This window comes from Hyperoodon ampullatus, assembly GCF_949752795.1.
Source record: "Hyperoodon ampullatus genome assembly, chromosome: 19".
Lineage (NCBI taxonomy): Eukaryota > Metazoa > Chordata > Mammalia > Artiodactyla > Ziphiidae > Hyperoodon > Hyperoodon ampullatus.
In genome coordinates this window covers 53,019,785-53,034,533 of record NC_136932.1, presented here as the reverse complement: position 1 = coordinate 53,034,533, position 14,749 = coordinate 53,019,785, and the positions used below count along the sequence as shown (strand labels likewise).

The 14,749-nt window shown below is 36.1% G+C and overlaps 1 protein-coding gene across 2 annotated transcripts in view; it reads right to left on the bottom strand.

Moving 5' to 3' along the window:
• BCAS3 (BCAS3 microtubule associated cell migration factor) overlaps positions 1–14,749 on the bottom strand; it is a gene marked incomplete at its 3' end in the record, with an annotated part of 574,649 nt that overhangs the window by 429,818 nt on the left and 130,082 nt on the right. The window lies entirely within an intron of this gene.

Here is a 14,749-nt window from a genome sequence, read left to right as displayed (position 1 = left end):
CAGAAAGTCTCAGTCTAGTACTGATCCTAACAGGAATAGAGTTATCAATGAATGAATAATTAACTACTTTGACAAGTACTGTCAAAAATAAAAATAATTTATATGTTCTGTAATATATTTATTTATCTTTTTGCTTCTTTATTTTCTGTCTTCCACTTGACTAAGGTCAAGTGTTTGTGTCTTCTGTTCACAGCTGAATCTATACTGCTTAGAATAATACGTGAAAAATAGCTTAATGTTTGAATAAATTAAACAATGCACCTAAATTAATCAAAGCATATGTATAAGACACACTTGCAAAAAAAAAAAGTCATCTACAGAAGAAAAATTTTCAAATATTTTTCAAATATTGTGCTTGCCTATTCTTTAGGTTAGGATTTTTGTGTTCATTTTAAAGCCATTTTTTAATAGAAACCTTCCTTAATTGTACACACATGCTTGCCTGAATTCAGAAAGCCTTTGAGTAGCAATCGTGGTGATTCTGAAATGGTAATGCCGTTGTGTTCACAGCCATTAGAGAAGCGCAAGTAGCTGTTGCTTCTGTTACTACTAGTTTTCATTTCAGCTCCTTCAACTCCATCTATTTTGAGTTTTCTTTTTTCTTTTTTTTTTGCCACACTGAGCAACCTGTGGGATCTTGGTTCCCTGACCAGAGACTGAACCCAGGCCCTCGGCACGGAGTCCTAACCACTAGACCGCCAGGGAATTCCCTGAGTGTTCATTTTTAAAGAAGATGAAGATAATAATCCTAAGAGAAAATCCATATGTCACACAAAATATAAGATATAAGTTTTCTAATGTTTTGCTCATTGTTTAAAAGCTTTTTCTCTATTTCAGGGTTTAAAGTGGTGTGTTTGGAATGTTTGGATTTCTGGAAAATCAGCTTCTGGGTAACTGTGATGTTACTATAATCACTGAAGGCATATTATGGACACGTATTATGGACATATACATAGAAAAAAAGGTCCACTAATATAATACAAAGACAACACACTCTAATATATATATCACATAATATTTACATAATAGATTTCATTATGACACCCACACCTAATTCACACCAAAATGTACTTTTATGTAAGTGTATATACATAGTCCATGTATACTTTCAGAACTGGAGGAATGAGCATAAAAACTGTCTATAAGAAAATTTCCCCTTTTAAAATGTCATGAAAAAAAGAACCAAATAAAAAACAGAAATAAATACCTGTGAACTGTGGCATTACATTAGAGGCAGCTAATCTCCTGAACTTTAAAGTCAGCATAATCTAACTCAACCAACTCCAGTAACTATTTTGCCTCAACAGATCCTAATAAGTATACCTGCCTTCCAAATACTAAAGAATACTAAGAAAAAATGTAGTTTACAATTCTTCCTTTCACTTTTTGAGTCAATGTTTTTAGAAAGCTAGTGGACCTCAAGAATTATAGTGTATTGGAATGAAAGCAAATTGTTTTTCTGCTCTCCAAAAAACATTTTACAGCTGGAATCAGCAGACCATCAGCCTCTCAGCACTATCCCAACTTTATAAGCCTGACTCCTTTAAAGATTAACCATTGCCTCCAGCTAAACTCTGAAAACAAGTGAAGAAAAAAGAAACAAGAAACAACAAAAAAACCACAACCCAAACCTCTATAATACTGGGACTAATTCTAACAAGTTTACAATGTTTGTGAACAAAGTAAAAGAGAACTGGATATTTTAAAATATCAGGTTTCCAAATTTAAATAAGGTAAAATCCACGAAAAGCATGCTACATGAAGATGACTCCATAACTAAAAGATTCATGAGACTGATGCAATTTTACATGGCATCCTCCCAGAATGTTGGTCCTAGTGGGGCAAAGACCTGAACTCATTTTGAAAAACAAAAGATTTAAATACTCTCTGTAACACCCTGCCTTATTTTTCTTGGAAAAGACAACTCAAAAGATTTCAGACCTTTTTCAAAAAAACAGATGTCTGCATTTATGGTCAATTGACTTTCAACAACGCTACCAAGACAAGTCAATGGGGAAAGAATAATCCTTTCAACGAACGATGATAGGTCGGTCAACTGATATCCGCATGCAAACGAATGAAACTGAACCCTGGCCTCACACTGCATACAAAGTCGAAATGAATCAAAGACTACAGCTAATGTATTAACCTCTTGGAACAAACCGTGGTAAATCTTCATAACCAGAGGCAATGCTTTCTTAGATATGACACCAAAAGTACAAGTGGTAAAAGAAAAAAATAGATAAATTAAACTTCATCAAAACTAGGGGCTTCCCTGGTGGCGCAGTGGTTGAGAGTCCGCCTGCAGATGCAGGGGACACGGGTTTGTGCCCGGGTCCGGGAAGATCCCACATGCCGTGGAGCGGCTGGGGCCGTGGAGCGGCTGGGCCCGTGAGCCATGGCTGCTGAGCCTGCAGGTCCGGAGCCTGTGATCCGCAACGGGAGAGGCCACAACAGTGAGAGGCCCGCGTACCGCAAAAAAAAAAAAAAAAAAAGAAACTAAAATCTTTGTGCTTCAAAGGATACCACCAAGAAAGAGAAAAGACAACTCAGAGAATGGGAGTTGGGCAAAACATATATCTGATAACTGACTTGTATCTAAAATATAAACAGAACTAGTATAACTCAATAAAGACAAATAAATCAATGTAAAATTTGACAAAGAAGATAGAAGATGAGCACATGAAAAGATACTCAGCATCATTAGCCATAAGGAAATGCAAATCAAAAGAAAATGGTACTGATGAACCTAGTTGCAGGGCAGGAATAAAGAGGTAGATGTAGAGAATGGACTTGAGGACATGGGGTGGGAGGGCTAAGCTGGGGCGAAGTGAGAGTAGCATCGACATATATACACTACCAAATGTAGAATAGTTGGCTGGTGGGAAGCAGCAGCATAGCACAGGAAGATTGGTTAGGTGCTATGCGATGACCTAGAGGGGTGGGATAGGGAGGATGAGAGGGAGGCTCAAGAGGGAGGGGATATAGGGACATGTGTATGCATATGGCTGATTCGCTTTGTTGTGCAACAGAAGCTAACACAGTATTGTGAAGCAATTATGCTCCAATAAAGATCTATTAAAAAATAGTATAAGGGACACTCTTGCACTGCTGGTGGGAATGTAAATTGACACAGCCACTATGGAGAACAGTATGGAGGTTCCTTAAAAAACTACAAATAGAACTACCATACGACCCAGCAATCCCACTACTGGGCATATACCCTGAGAAAACCATAATTCAAAAAGAGTCATGTACCAAAATGTTCATTACAGCTCTATTTACAATAGCCAGGAGATGGAAGCAACCTAAGTGTCCATCATCGGATGAACGGATAAAGAAGATGTGGCACATATATACAATGGAATATTACTCAGCCATAAAAAGAAACGAAACTGAGTTATTTGTAGTGAGGTGGATGGACCTAGAGTCTGTCATACAGAGTGAAGTAAGTCAGAAAGAGCAAAACAAATACCGTATGCTAACATATATATATATGGAATCTAAGAAAAAAAAAGTGCATGAAGAACCTAGGGGCAAGACGGGAATAAAGACACAGACCTACTAGAGAATGGACTTGAGGATATGGGGAGGGGGAAGGATATGCTGTGACAAAGTGTGAGAGTGGCATGGACATATATACACTACCAAATGTAAAATAGCTAGTGGGAAGCAGCTGCATGGCACAGGGAGATCAGCTTGGTGCTTTGTGACCACCTAGAGGGGTGGGATAGGGAGGGTGGGAGGGAGGGAGACGCAAGAGGGAAGAGATATGGGAACATATGTATAACTGATTCACTTTGTTATAAAGCAGAAACTAACATACCATTGTAAAGCAATTATACTCCAATAAAGATTTTTTAAAAAGTATAATCAGATACTACTTTGTGAGATACCAACAGGATGGCTATATAATCTTATTAACAATCACTGGTGAGAAACTGGAACCCTCATACACTGCTGGTAGGAATGTAAAATGTGCAATCACTGTGCCCAACAGCTCTTCAAATAGTTAAGGATAGAATTACCATATGACCCAGTAATTCGACTCCTGGGTACATACCCAAGAGAAATGAAAACATATCCACACAAATACTTATATCCAAGAGAATCAAAAATAGATGTCCCCATAAAAACCTTTCATTTATGAAAGCATTATTCATAAAACCCCCAAAATGGAAACAAACTAAATGGCCAGCAATAAAAAGAAATGACGTATAATATTCCACTGTCAGGATACACCACAGTTTATCCATTCACACACTGAAGGACACTTTGGTTGCTTCCACTTTTGGCAATGTGAATAAAGCTGCTATAAATATCTGTGTAAAGGCTGTGTGGACATAGTTTTCAACTCCTTTGGTTAAATAACAAGGAGTGAGATTGCTGGATTGTATACTAAGAGTAGGTCTAGTTTTGTAAGAAACTGTCAAATTGTATTCCAAAAGTGGCTGCACCATTTTGCCTTCCCACCAGCAATGAGAGTTCCTGTTGTTCCACAACTCTGACAGCACTGGTGTTCTCAGTGTTCTGGATTTTAGACGTGTGATGGTTATCTCATTGTTTTAATTTGCATTTCTCTGATGACATATAATGCGGAGTATCATATCATATGCTTATTATTCTTTGGTGAGGTGCCTGTCAGAGTCACTGGCCCATTTTTTAATCAGGTTGTTTATTTTGTTCTTGTTAAATTTTAAGAGTTCTTTGTATATTTTGGATAACAGCCCATTATTAGATTTGTCCTTGCTTTTTTTTTTTTTTGGAGTATAGTTGATTTACAATGTTGTGTTAGTTTCAGGTGTATAGCAAAGTGAATCAGTTATACATACATATAGCCACTCTTTTTTTAGATTCTTTTCCCATATAGGCCATTACAGAGTATTGAGTAGAGTTCCCTGTTCTACTGTGTTGTACAGTAGTAGGTTCTTATTAGTTATCTATTTTATTTTATTTCATTTTATTTTTGGCTGCATTGGGTCTTGGTTGCTGCGCATGGGCTTCCTCTAGTTGAGGCAAGCGGGGGCTACTCTTCGTTGCAGTGCGTGGGCTTCTCATTGCGGTGGCTTCTCTTGTTGCGGAACACGGGCTCTAGATGTGCGGGCTTCAGTAGTTGTGGCTCACGGGCTCTAGAGTACAAGCTCAGTAGTTGTGGCACATGGGCCCAGTTGCTCCGTGGCATGTGGGATCCTCCCGGACCAGGGCTCGAACCCGTGTCCCCTACATTGGCAGGAGGATTCTTAACCACTGCACCACCAGGGAAGTCCTAGTTATCTATTTTATATATAGTAGTGTATATATGTCAATCCCAATCTCCCAATTTATCCCTCCCCACCTTATCCCCTGTTAACCATAAGTCTGTCTTCTACATCTGTGACTCTACTTCTGTTTTGTAGAGAAGGTAAGTTCATCTGTACCCCTTTTTTTAGATTCCACACATAAGCAATATCATATGATATTTGTCTTTCTGTGTCTGACTTAACTTCACTCAGTATGATAATCTCCAGGTCCATCCATGTTGCTGCAAATGGTATTATTTTGTTCTTTTTTTATGGCTGAGTGATACTCCATTGTATATATGTACCACATCTTCTTTATCCATTCCTCAGTTGATGGACATTTAGGTTGCTTCCAGGTCCTGGCTATTGTAAATAGAGCTGTAGTGAACACTGGGGTGCATGTATCTTTTCGAATTATGGTTTTCTCCAGGTATATGCTAGGAGTGGGATTCCTGGGTCATATGGTAGTTCTACTTTTAGTTTTTTAAGGAACCTCCATACTGTTCTCCATAGTGGCTGTACCAGTTTACATTCCCACCAACAGTGTAGGAGGGTTCCCTTTTCTCCACACTCTCTCCATCATTTATTGTTTGTAGATTTTTTTGATGATGGCCATGTGACTGGTGTGAGGTGACACCTCATTGTAGTTTTGATTTACATTTCTCTAATAATTAGCAATGTTGAGCATCTTTTCATGTGCTTTTTGGCATTCTGTATGTCTTCTTTGGAGAAATGTCTATCTAGATCTTCCACCCAGTTTTTGATTGGTTTGTTTGTTTTTTTGATATTGAGCTACATGAGCTGTTTGTATATTTTGGAGATTAATCCCTTGTCGGTTGCTTCATTGGCAAATGTTAGACTTGTCTATTACAAATATTTTCTCTCAGTCTGTGGCCTTTCTTCTCATTTTCTTGACATTGTCTTTTGCAGAGCATAAGTTTTTAATTTTAGTAAAGCCCACTTGATCAGTTATTTCTTTTGTGCCTTTGGTGTTGTATCTAAAAAGTCATCACCATACCCAAGGTCATCTAGGTTTACACCTATGTTACCTTCTATAAATCTTACACTTTATGTATTACATTTAGGCCTGTGATACTTTTTGAGTTAATTTTTGTGAAGGATGTATAGTCTGTGTCTAAATTCAGTTTTATGCCCGTGAATGTCCAGTTGTTCAGTACCATTTGTTAAAGAGACTATCTCTGCTCCATTGTGCTACCTCTGCTTCTTCATCAAAGATTTATTTCTGGGCTCTCTATTCTGTTCCGTTGATCTATTTGTCTATGCTTTTGCCAATGCCACACTGTCTTGATTACTGTAGCTTTATAGTAAATCTTGAAGTTGGGTAACAACATGGAGGAAACATGATATTATTCATTGAAAGAAGCCAATCAGAGAAGACTACATACTATGATTCCAACTATATGACATTCTAGGAAATGCCATGGTTGTTGGGGGGAATGGGAGGGCAGAGATGAACAGGCAGAGCACAGAGGATTTTTAGGGCAGTGAAAATACTCTGTATGATATTACAATGATGGATATATGTCATTATACATTTACCCAAGCCCACTGATGTACAACAGCAAGAGGGAATCCTAAGATAAACAATGGACTCTGAGTGATAATTATGTGTCAGTGTAGGTTCATCAAGTGTAGCAAATGTACTACTCTGGTGAGGGATGCTGATAATGGGGGAGAGGGAGACTATGTATGTGTGGGGCTAGAGGTATATGGGAAATTTCTGTGCCTTCTGATTAATTTTGCTGTGAACCTAAAACTGATCTAAAAAATATAATCTTCTACTATGTTCAGTGAAAGACACAAGTCACAAAAGACCACACACTGAATGAAGTTCAGAAAGGACTATGAAACCCTCTCCAGAAAGAATAAGCACATAAAATATTAAATATCATTTCAGAGATTTATTTGACCATCTTACTCCTGATTAATGACCCTCTTAAGGTTCCATGAGCTTTGAATTTAAAACTTGATTTTATTTTTGCTTTATTTTTTATGTATATGACACAGAGTAATGCCATTCGAAGGCTCAACGGGTTCAATGGGTGGGAATTATGTGCAGAAAATATGAAAATCATGTTAGTTCGTGGCATACATGTTATTTAGAGTCCACTTTATATTGAACACCTGCCTGGGCTATGAAAACACCATGGCAGCATAGTCTGTTGTATATAGATGGGAAACCAAAAGAACAGGGTTTTAACTTGAACTGGTCTTAGATGCCACATTAACCTGCCAATCTTTTCTTATCAATGTTACAACCTTGCTTACAAACATAAAGAGAAAGGTTCCTCTTCCCAAAGCTAAAAATAATTTTGCATTTTAAAGATCCTTTAAATACATTCCTTATTTGTAATTCACCATTAACATAAATGAAAAATACACATTCTAACCCTAAGAAATAACATTAGGATTGTAAGGAATAAATTTTCCTCCTCAAAGTAAAAACAGAAGCCAGTGGAAAAAGTTACTTCCTAAACAATCCTTTGGTCTCTCTGGAGACTTCATATCTGCATTTAAACTTAAGCACACTGGAAATGACTGCTAATGACATCTATCAGTCTTGGTCTTTTGTTTTCTTAATCATACGTGGGTTTTGGATTTCCACATCAGACAGCTGCTCAAGGCCACCTTTTCTGTACAGCCAAATACGAAGGTGTCTCCTTTCTCATCATATTGGCTGTGTTCCCTTTCCAGTTCTCTATCAGCTCTCTTTACCTGACCCTTCCACCCTCTGGCACAAATTCCCATGGTGCTTTCTCTGATGGACACAGCTGTCTCTACTTATTTTACAGTCTCATCATTGTATTCATACACAACTTAGGCAATCATGATTGTATTACACAAGAGCTTTTCAAACTCTTTTAGAAATTAAATGCTTGCATGAACAAAACAATATCCTCATTAAGAATCTGTCATTCTACATGGGCTTTAGTACTAATTCTTTAATAACCAGAAACCAATCAATGGGGGGAAAACACTAAATGGGCTACCACGAATGCTATTCTCAGTATGCCTATCAGTTCCCCTGTCCTCCAATCCCTATATCCTGCACTTCTCACTGTCCCAAGTAAAACTGGCTTACAAGCATGGAATAACCCAAATTCAGAGAAACACACATAAACTATACCATGCTTCTTTCCACCTGCCAAAAGTTTCAGTCTGTTTAAAGGAATGGGGGTTGGGGGGTTGCAAAAATTAGGGAAAAATAAGCTTATTTAAAGTTAGGAAATGGCTCCATGTGTTCCTTGATTTTAAATATTAAGTCTTGCTCAATTTTGTTCAAAATGTTGATAAAAATCCCTTCAGGTGAAGTTGTATTTCAAAGAAAAGAAGCTAAATTTCTTCATACAAACGTGTTAAATATCATCAATATCACGAACCTAACAACCCTTGAATAAATCTGGTCTATAGGGTTTTCAAGTAAAGTAAAATAATATGTAACTAAGAATGGTGAGAAAATGGAAGTAGGAAATGAGATATATAACTACTATTGGCCAGAGTATTATAGATGAAGGGTTTGGGGAGATGTGCTGTGAAATGCTACAATGAACGGCATTCAGAGTGTGAGGAGAGAAATCACAAACTTCTGTTGTTCTTGATGCTTTCTGGACTCTTTTTTTAATGTAAACTATGTATTTAAATATAATATAGATAAAGAAGTACCCAAGTCAACAAAGTAAACATATGTGTGCATAAAAGCAGCACCCAAAACAAAAAACAGGACATTATAGATTCCCAAAAGCCCCTTCTCATACCTCCTCCAGGTTACGCAGGTGTGTTCTGACAACGATACTAGACATCTATCTTCAAAAGATATCACTGGATTTTAATACATAGTTTATTACACTTATTTCCATCATTTATCACCAAGAAATGACAGTTGTACTTTTATACTACCCCATTTTTCAACATTTAACATACATTTCAGATTTAAAGAAATCCATACTAAATAGACTTCATGGCATCCTCCAGCCACGAGAGCCATTTTACAAGCAGTACAGTCACAGAATAAGTGATGATCCTAATGAATCAGAAATTACTGAAAATTCACTACTGTGGGATCTACCCCATTCGACCAGGACTTGCTGCATGCCACTTATAAAGCACCTGACTGCAACACTAGACACACTAGTGATCCTTCCAGATCTCTTCTTCCTATCATGAACAATTCACACAATATGAGACTAATATTTTAATAATACTTGTTTCAACTGTTCAGTAGTCCAGCAATACAGAGGGAAGCATTTGGGACCATATGACAAAGATCCTAAAACAATATTAACTTTAAAAAAAAAAGCGCACTCATTTTTATCAAACTCAACCGATATTTTGTGCTTCCTAAAGGCTTGTAAAACAGAAGCTCCTGCTCCTGAAAGGGGAAACAATACTCCAGATACTGGAAAGATACTCAAGAGCTGATCACTACAAAGGTGTAATTTTCAAATAAACTTATACTTCAGAAAAGCTGTGTACTTAACTCCAACATGAGAAAGAAACTTTGTTCATATATGCATCCATATATTCATTCCTTTAAATACCCACCAAACTTATAATTCCCAGTTCAAACCTATATCACTTTCTCTAAAGATGACTACTGATCCTATATGAATAACTTTCTTCCTTATCTGATAACTTTTTTTTTTTTGCGGTACGCGGGCCTCTCACCGCTGTGGCCTCTCCCATTGTGGAGCACAGGCTCTGGACACGCAGGCTCAGCGGCCATGGCACACGGGCCCAGCTGCTCCACGGCATGTGGGATCTTCCCGGACTGGGGCACAAACCCGTGTCCCCTGCATCGGCAGGTGGACTCTCAACCACTGTGCCACCAGGGAAGCCCGTTATCTGATAACTTTTGATAGAGTTGTACTACATTCTTAACCCTTTTGGCTAGCTAAACATCTTGGAAAAGAACCACTGATGCTTTGAAAGTAGAAACAGTTGTGATAAATGTTTTCATCTTTAGCAAATTGAGTTTTATTATTGTAAGAACCAAAAATAAGGATCAGAAATATTTTTAAGTTAGCTAGAACAAATGGAATATATTATACCTTGCATGACGGACCTACTTCCTTAATCCAAATCAAGATGAATAACTTCGCTCTCAAGGAAATTACTATATAGCGGCAAAGAGAGAACAAGTAGACAGAAGACACATACAATAACAGAAATTAAGTGTCTTAACAGAGGGAAAAATTACACTATAAAAGCATTCCCAAAGGGTATTGGGTAAAAAAAAGAGGTCTGTAATCAAATAAATCTAGGAAATATTGAAATGTAGTAAATAAATTTAAACAGATTAAAATGCTAATCACCACTGGCATCCTCCAATAGAAGGCAGCATTTCCTAAGTTTATTTGACCAGGGAATCCTGATTTACACAGCATGTTGAAGGTCTACTGTTCTGTGGGTAGATTTTGGGAATTGCTATCTTTGGGGATTTGGAAGAAGGAGAGGCTTCCTTAAACTAAGGGGATCAGGAAATACTTCATATAAGAACTAACATCTACACTGGGGCTAGAAAGACATGTAGGATTAAGTCACTGTGGAAAGAGAGACTGCTAGTGAAAAGGCCATTTCAGGCAGGAACACAGAGCACTTGCAAAGACCTGAGATGTATGAGTGGCTCAAAGAAAATGGAGCATAAGCAGCATGACAATGGGCTATAGAAATAAAGATTTAGCAAGGACACACTGGATTTTGATAAAGAAGGTTTTGTATGCCAAAAACCTTGAGAGTTCAGTTGGAAGGAATGTACAAGATTACACTTGTTGACCACAGTTAAATCAAGTAAGGCCTTTGACCCAATCAAAAGGCCTCAGAATTAAGACGATAAATTATTTGATCAATTGGTAACACAGAAATAATGATTTTGTAAGTTCTTATCATTTAAATATAGATAATAGATTAAATTATATGTCAGGGATATGCTTCAAAATAATTTGGGAAGGGTATAAATGAAAAAGATTGTCCATGAGTTGGTACTTATTGAAACTAGATGATAAATACATGGTGGTTCATTATACTACCATCTTTAAATAATTGTATATATTTCCCCAAATAAAATGTTTTTTAAAAATAACATTTAGGGACTTCCCTGGTGGTACAGTGGTTAAGAATCCGCCTGTCAATGTGGGAGATACGGGTTCGAGCCCTGGTCCAGGAAGATCCCACGTGCCGCGGAGCAACTAAGCCCGTGAGCCAAAACTACTGAGCCCACGTGCCACAACTACTGAAGCCCGCGCACCTAGAGCCCATGCTCCACAAGAGTAGACCCCGCCTGCCGCAAATAGAGAAAGCCCGTGTGCAGCAACGAAGACCCAACGCAGCCAATAAATAAATAAAATAAATAAATTTTTTTAAAAAAGAAAAAAGGCATCAAAAAAATAACATTCATAGGAAATGAAATGGTATATCTATGGCCTTAGTAATTTAATAAAATGCAATATTTTTTCCATATCACTAAATGACTATATGTTTATCAAATAAGCAAAATGATTGAAAATCAAAGGTACATTTCACTATTTTAACGTGACTAAAAATTCACCTTTCTGCAAGAACTTCATGATTTCAAGTAAGACTGAAAAGTAAGAATACATACTATAGTCTCTCTTCTTCTGCTTAAAGGTATTTTCACTCTTATTTCCACTATGAATGGTTTAATTGAGAAAGTACAGTAAAATCCCATGAAAATATGAAATTTCTGTAATGTGCCAGTTTCTATATTGATCCTGCCAATTGACTCAAGGGCTTTATGTACTTTCTGTAAGTTAACCCAAGTCAGGACATTCCAAAAACAAATTCTTCTATTGCAAAATCTCAGACTGCAAAATACTCTCCCAGAAAAGCTGCAAATATCATCCATGTGCAAAAACAAAACTTTCTTAAAAAATAAATTGTAATTATAGCCTACAGTGCATAGGGTTTTGTTTAAATCTTCTTATTTGTAGGTCCTTATTTGAAACAAATACATTTCTATCACCCATTAGTTAAATAACAGACACTCATGCTGGCTGAGACAAATTTCACTCATACGTAGATATAAACAATTAAAGATACAGGTTGTATCTACATGATTTTATGCAAAATTTAATTAGATCATCTAAGCTTAAAAATTACTATTATAATATAAATATAATATTTACTGTTATAATATAAATAATACATTGCCCATTTTCTCAAACAAAACAGAGTATTGTGAAAAGCCTATTCTGATTCCAATGTATCAAAATTATTACAAAGCCCATGTCCTTTGACTCTAACTATGAAATATACAAATCTAATTATTTTAATTCTTTCTTTATAATAAAGTTTAATTTTTTCTTTTAAAATTCTATAGTGGGTATTAATCAATGAAAAATCTATAAGGTTTATTTATCCACTAAAAAAAAACTAGCATTATTATTTATGCTAGTTTTTTTTAGTGGATAAAGAATAATAATAATATTATTAACTCTCCATTAGTAACTTACTTACATATATTATCTTCTCTTTAGTAACTGTGACAACTGACTTTATACCCCAGCATTTATTACAGAGAAGAAAACTGAAATCTATTGGCAAGTGTAATATTACTTTCAACATGCACAGCACAGTAGAGCCCAGTGTTTAAATAAGGTTTAAATTTCAAAACATATATTGTCATTTAAATAGACTATCTTAACAAATAATGATTTGAGAGTTCTCCGCAATTTAACACTTAGCTGAGGCAGCAAGAGCTATCTGTGAGTATAAAATTAAAATGGACCTGCAACAGAGATGTCTAACTTTGCAGAAGCCAATACACACATATCTTTGATTAACGATAAACAACAGAAGACTACTGATAAGATGTAAAGACAAATACTCAGGAAAAACTGGCATCTAAATCTGGCTGAAATATTCATACTCTGTTCTAATTCACTCCTCTGTAGCCCACACACTTGGAAGAAATGGAAAGACTCATACATGATTCCTCTATTTCTCTTCTTGTTTCAATTTTAATAATGAGTGATATAATTATAAGGTAATACATTAATGCATAAGATCTGTAAGAATTAATATGCTAAAATAGGCCATGTAATTTTCAAAGCTTACTATATTATATATATACTACATTTTTGAATGAAGGTGTTATTAACAAATGTATGCTCCCCCAAAACTTTTAATTTATAGATAAAACAATAAAAGATCCTTCCTGGTAATCGATATTTAATCATTATTAAAACATCAGTAAATTTCTGATGAGTATGAAATAACTGACTGATAAGTGGGTTAATGTACTCAGTCATTCAAGAAATAGTTAATGAGAGCCTACATTGTGCCAGCCAATGTCCTAGGTGCTAGAGATACTAATGTAAATTTGTAAATGGTGTAAACTTGTGATAAAACAAAAATATCTCAGTGAACGTGATCTCCATTATTATCTCTGCAGATCTCTGAGAGAAAAGATTACAAGATCAAGGAGGTGAGTTGTATTCTTCTTCATAGGCTACAAAACGATAAACTGTATATTACAATGAATTATTCATGTGTTATATATAGTATAGTATACATTATATAATGTATGCAATAACATATAGACTGCAAGATATTAACAAGAACATGAGCTCTTACCAGAAAGGAATAATGTCTCCTACTCAGAGCTTAATATGGATAAACATCTGATGAGTAAGTGTGTAAATAGTTGTGATATTTCAGGAGATGCAACAATATGATTGGGATTCTCTACACATAACAAAAATGAGCTCTGTTCCAACAGAACTACTTCTGCAGCATACACATAACAGATTCTCTGAAAAAACAGCAATAGCTTTGATGGTGAGTGTTAGAGTTAAAACACAAAAGAGTGAAAACTATTGCTTTACTAGGCTATAGTGAAAAAAAAAAAAAAATCTAACTCCAGACAAGGCCCCTGTTGGAATTTCCAGCTTGCTGGACTGCTTTGCAAATCTTGGACTTGCCAGCTCCCATAACTGCATGGGCCAAGTTTTTAAAAAATAGATCAATTGATCAAACAATCACTCTCTCTGAATGACTGTGTGTGTGTGTGTGTGTGTGTGTGTGTGTGTGTGTTTGGATCCAGAATCTAGGCTTATTTCTGCAAATCCAGGCAGAGTTGTGACAGGTGGGGGAAAGAAGGAGTGAAAGACTGACACATTTCCCTCATGAATGATAATCCAGTTATGTCCACAAGTATGTTATGTTAATTAAGTAATTTAACAACATAGCTACACAAATCTAAATTAATCACAATGACTCAAGGAAAATATATAAGGAAAAGCTGAGGTATACAACAAGGCTTCCACAGTAATATGAAGAAAAAGCGCTGTGGGTTGAACACATATACCATAAAATTATATTACTAAATAAGACATCACAGAAACATAGAAATACAGTAATTGAATAAGCACGAAATACTGATGTTATGATTCCAATTAGTCTGCTGATTCTATCAAGTAAGTAGTATAAAC